Genomic DNA, 6,395 nt, shown 5'->3' with positions numbered 1-6,395 from the left:
TCAGCAGGGACTGCAGTCCCACTTTTATTTTCACAGACAAAACATATAATGCATATTATTAAAATAAGTAACAATTAGGTTACACTGTCATATTGAGCTGCAATATTGGTGTAAGTATTATTTCTGTTAAGTAAAAAAAACATGATCATAATTTGAGAAACTAAAATTATTTCAAACAACTTAATACCTCCAGTAATAAAGGAAATTACGAATGATATCCATAGGGATAATTTTTCTAAATAGCCTATAATAATCTTCACTAATAAATAGAGCCTTCACAGGACATCCCTAAAACTAAGCATTAAAGTGATTTACGCAATCAATTAGGAGCCGATCATAAAGCCGAATGATGCCGAAGGGTGCCGAAGATAGCCGAACGCACCTGACGCGGCGCGAGCGCAGCACCTGCTATACTTTGATACAGAAAAAAATAAATTTAGTCTATTTATTAGGTTAATTAGAAGCTTGCGGGATTTAGATTGGATGGGTGAGCATTTTGTTAATAGTATGTTAAATATTTAAGGATGGTTATTAAAAATGTGACTTTATTTGTTGTGGTGTCCCGTAGTTTAAGACTTGAATTTTAAACTAGAGGAATGTAGGGTTAAACTTAATCAAGAGATAATAAAACTTTAATTATTGAGTGATCTGAACTAATTACTGAATAGTCTCATAATGAGTAGTCTATGCATAAGAATTTGTGGCTTCTATTAATTGTTTGTTATCTATATCTATCTATACATATAATAAATCTGTAAAAAAACTGTGTCTGTACATTGAATATATTAAAAAAATAATAATTGGGTGGGGTTTAGAAACAGTAATGGAGCACAAATCCAAAAAAAAATTCTGTCTGTATGTCTGTATGTCTGTATGTCTGTATGTCTGTATGTCTGTTTGTTTGTACACGCTAATCTTCGGAACTACTGGACGGATTTCAATGATTTTTTCTTTGTTGTATCAGTATTAAGCCTGGTCAACATATAGGCTATAATTTATCTTCGAAACTTGAAGACCTGGTGCAGAACACCAACAGACCAACAAAACTATAAGAGATACCAAAATGGTGTCATAGCAAAAATTGTTTCATGTGATAAGCATTTTCAGCTGAGATAATAAATTTTAAGATCTGGAACACCTGATGTGGAACCCCAAGAGCCCAGCTTCTCTGTACCATATACAGGTATGACGTTTTAGCAAAAGTTGTTCAACTTGATAAGCACTTTCTATTGAGTTATACAAATTGAAGATCTAAAACACCTAATGTGGAACTCCAGGGGCCCAGCTAGACTATAGCATATAGAGGTGTGACGTTTTAGCAAAAGTTGTTCAATCTGATAAGCACTCTCTGTTGACTTATAAAAATTGAAGATGTAAAACACCTGATGTGGAACCCCAGGAGCCCAGCTAGACTATAGCATATAAAGAATGACGTTTTCTCACAGCACTCTTTATTGGCGTATATACATCGAAGATCTGGAACACCTGATGTGGAACTTCAAGAGCAATACTACACTTAAAATGTATAGAAACGAATGTTATGAAATAGGTATGGTGACACAAAACCGACGATTATCCCTTTATACACTATAGAAATATGAACTCAAGGACAATCCCCGGTGGACGTCGTTAAAAAAAAGACAATCCCTATACCATACCGCTAACTGTGGATGAAAATTACTTGGGCTATTGTGATGGGATGCTAATGGACTAGGAATGGGGAAACTACGGGAACTATGGCACCTGCCGATGACAATGTATTAGATACATGTAAAAATTGCTGGTGGAGACTTCGCCAGCTCACTTACTGGGCCCCCGGGAATCAGTCACTGAATAGCAACAATAGGACAACAGGGACATGAGCGGCTGAAGTGTGAGAATACCTCGGCGGATTTTAAACGCAGATTACGCGCTCCCTGTGGGTCACTTACCACGAGGCATCCTCCGAGCAGGGCTACTAACCCTGCTCTAGCGACTCCACTCTGGACGGCCAAGCCAAGCCAGAGGCTTGAGACCTACCCCCGTCATGGTTCACTCTGACCTGCCGGAGATGGGGGCAGTATACTCTCCCTGGAGAACTCAGTATATACAGCCCCGCGGGGTAGCTACTCCCCGTCATCAGCCTCAGATGTCCTGCGGTGCTTATATCCCATTATTATTGTCGTTATTATCTCAAGAGCCTTTGTCCCAATTATGTTAGAGTCGACTTCCAGTCACGATGCAACTGAGTACGAGTGATTTACAAGGAGCGACTGCCTATCTGACCTCCACAACCCGGTTACCCGCTCAACCCAACACCCCTTGGTAAAACTGGTCAGACTTACTGGTCTGACTACCCATAACGACTGCCAAGAATGTTCAATGACAGCCGGAACCTACAGTTTAACCTACAGTTTAAGCCTTCCAAATAACGGTCATTGGTATCCAAAATATACGTAGAAAGTACCTACATACGAACTTAGAAAAGTTGCATTGGCAGGTACTTGCCAGACCTGGAATCAAAGACGCACGCTCATACTTGAGAGATTGGTTCTCTACCCACTAAACCACCACGACTTCCACTAAGTCACCACGACTTTGTCATCTATTTAATGTTTTTTAAGTAATACGTGTAATATTTTTGCCACACACAACTTAAATGCGGACTAATTAGAATCACTACATTTATCCCTATGGTCGCGTCTATTGCGGTTCAGTTCTCAGCGTTTTGTTTAGTCTGCTGTGCTTTTGCCGTTGAAGTACAAAAATTAAATATATGGAACGTTTCTAATGCGTATCCCGTTGTTTTCAAGTCAACGGGCTCTTAAAATTCAATATCAGACGATTAAGATCTTTGATTTTGCTGACCCCGTAGTCGCTGGCATAAGGGACAGGATCCGCGTACGAAGTCGCGGGCAGAAGCTAGTTTGAAATAAATAAAAATGTGTGTATCATTTGTATTTCTATGTACATTAACCTAGTATATATTACGTTATGTAAGCATGTAATATTTATGTACAATTTTGTACAAATGCTCACTGTTTATGCACAAAGTTATGTTAAGCGGCTAAACTACATACATTTTGGTGCAAAAAGCTCACAACGTCGTTGTTTTTCTTACAATTTACATTGCATGCTAAGCAGCTTTAAATAAATGATTGCACTTCTTTCTAAAACATTACAATGCACATTCGCACATTTTTCTATAGTGAAAAAAAAAACTACAATTGTACCTTTTGCATTATTATGTAAAATACACCACTTTGTCAACGTCACTTCATTATGCAAAAATAGTCTTTAAGTAAAGGGAGATAGAGTCTTAGTTAACCGCAAATGGGTTATGGTTCGAAGTTATTATAGTACATAGATAATTAGAATTACTATAATTATGGCCGGCCCTAACATATGTTTAGCATAATTGGTAGGAGACAAGATTAAAGCCCCAAGGTGTTGCCAGACTTAGGAATTTGGTATTTATTATGTAAAATAAGAAATTATCACCAGGTGTGTATTGTTTAGATATTATGGGTATGTCGTGTTGATCGATTTGCGTGTGCGCACCTTGAGGGTGTATTGGATTTTTTAAATTATTAATTATATTAATTAAATGTGTTTGTACACTTTGAAAAAAAACAAACTCGAATCCTGGCGTATGATTCGGGGATCGTCATTTATAAAAAAAAGACATTCTTTTTTAAAGCTTTCAATTTACTAATGACTATTGATAACAATAAAATTACTAAGTATACCTTCCTCTTCTATTCCATTCTCTCCCTTTAAGTAGATCATCCATGTAGGGTAAAATGTACCATAATTGACATGTTTGTCTTAAACATACATATTTATATTAAGTACATACCCACCCAGTGTCCATATTTGGGCATATGCACTTTCGAGTGCAAACAAAAGTGCCTATAATGGTGTTAGAACAAGAATTCCATTCCTTTAGCAACAAAGCAACGAAGTACACTTAAAAACCTACGCCATAGTAAATAAATATATTCTAAAAAACACAAACAAATAGGAATTCATATTGGAAGACACCTGTACCGTTCTCTATGCGAGCATAAATTATTTTAACGTACCATCTGCTTAGGACACGAGTAAAAAGGCGAACATGCCTATATTGGGAATATCGTGTGCGTCAGGGTAGCTGGACCTCTTGTTAGTACAATTCATGGAGAACAAAATGACTAGCGGAGGTGTCAAAATGAAGAAGGAAGGAAAGTGCGCCAAAATGCGGGTGAGAGGGAGGCGAGAAACTTTATTCTTCGCCCTTACACGCCTTCTTTGGACCCAACCATTTTTATAGTACCTAAAATTGTTGACATATATCTCAAAGAACCAGAAGCCTCGTTAGTTCACTCCTAAATGATTGTTTTGGTCATGCCCACTGTACGAATTTGACCTAGAAGAAGACGCCTGTCCTAGCTGCATTATGGCATCTCTGCTCATTTTTCTTTACTCTCCGTGGTACATTTGAACAATTTGTTCTTCTATGAACGTTGCATTATGCATGTGTTATTTGAGCCTTTTGAAACAATATAATGTGCCAGTTTTTTGCTGGTTATATATTTTTTTATAGTTGATACTATATCAGTTGTTTTGTCAGTGTTTTTGTTATTGTTGTTAATTTTCTTTTTGTACCCATGGTGGCTGGCAATTGGCAACAAATGGACCTTTTTACACAGTTTTCTAAAGTTAATGACATAAGTAAGTTACATAGTAAAAATATAACGTATTTCGATTTGGAAAAAAATATGTATGTACCATAAGAAAAAGTCCTAAAGCATTTTTCTCAATTCCACCCCCATTAACATACAACAAAGTTGTATTCCCGATGACATTAGCATAATTTTAATGGCGGCAAAAGCGCGGCAAAAGCTGCAGTACTAGAGCTTCACCAAGAAAATAAGAACCGAATGCGAATTAGTTAAGATACGGTGCCTACCGGACCTCGCGTGATAGGGTACTCTAAATAAAAGAAAAAATATTTTTAATTAAGCCAGGTGAAGTACCTACCAACCTTGTTATATTTCTATTTCCATTTAAACATGTTTTAGTTATCAAAAGAATAATATTGATAATTAGACTATGTTAGTATCATGTCCTAAGGTTGTATATCATTTGGACAATTAAAGCCTTTTTTTATTTCATACCATAACTTCGGAAAGAAATGTATTAAAAAAATTGTCTGTCTAGGCTATAGCTTTCACGTTAAATTAATGTTTTAAGTAAAAAGCTATCGTAGATTAACCTCCTGGGGCGGTTGAGTAAAAAGTTGAATATATTTTTCATAATAACAACTAGAAATTACTTTTAATTGTTATGGCAGAACAGCTGCTATCATAATTCATTTCGAAATTGTTTCTTCTATGAGCTGCACATTACTAAATAGACGCAATAAATGTCTGTAAACTTTAAACAGAAACAAATACTATAAAAACATTGCACGCACATAATACAGTTATCATAAAATAAAATAATTTATTTCCATATAAATAAGACACTTAAAAATAACTGTAAAAAGCACGCGTTAACACCTTTGACATTTTATTAACGCATCTGTCAAAATTGTCACTGTCAATGTCATTCTGCGTCATATCACATCCAAAAAGTTCGGATATGGAAAGCTTTATCAACCCTAAACTCCCAATTAAACTAAACAAGCCAGCAACAAAGTAACGTTATTAATCGCTCGTTCGTGGAGGTCGCTGTGTAGGGTTGAAAAAAACGTAAACACAGTTTCACCTGCGTGCCGAGATTGGCAGGTGCGGCGCGCGCGCATCTGCGTCGTGTGAGGCAGGGAGATGCAGAAGTATCACTTTACCTATGCACCTGCGTCTTTATTTTCACAGATTTTATGCTCTGCTTTTAGGTAGTGAGCAGTTCATATATCCATTGTTCGTTGGGACGTAAGAAAACTGAGCAAACACGCGCGACAAAATCTGTTAGTGAAAGCGCTCTTGGAAGGAAATTAGTTCATCAGGAGAATAATTCAGATAAGTTTTCCTAAGGAATGAACCTTTTTATTTATATACTTTGTACTAATAACAATTTTTTTGCAAATCTTTTCGAAATAAGATAGTAATGAGCCTTCTGCGCATCTCTAAAAGCGTGACTACGCCAGGTAGTGGGGGCTCCACCAACCCTTGCACATGCCGCATTAAAATATCGACATGTTTAGTTTATAAATAACTTGTTTATTCCAACGGGATGGTATTCTAATTAATGCATTTAGATAATCACACTTATGGGATGCAGTCATTACTGGGAGATCAGGTGGTAATCGCGGCTTGCTGATGGCACTGTTAATGAGTTCTGAAGAAATGCAGCTTGTCGCGTGCCTGCCGTGCTTACTTGATGAACCATTAGTTTTTGTCTTAGAAAAGATCACACCCTCTATAATCGTGCTA

This window comes from Helicoverpa armigera, chromosome 11, assembly GCF_030705265.1.
Source record: "Helicoverpa armigera isolate CAAS_96S chromosome 11, ASM3070526v1, whole genome shotgun sequence".
Classification (NCBI taxonomy): domain Eukaryota; kingdom Metazoa; phylum Arthropoda; class Insecta; order Lepidoptera; family Noctuidae; genus Helicoverpa; species Helicoverpa armigera.
This window is presented reverse-complemented; position numbering follows the sequence as displayed.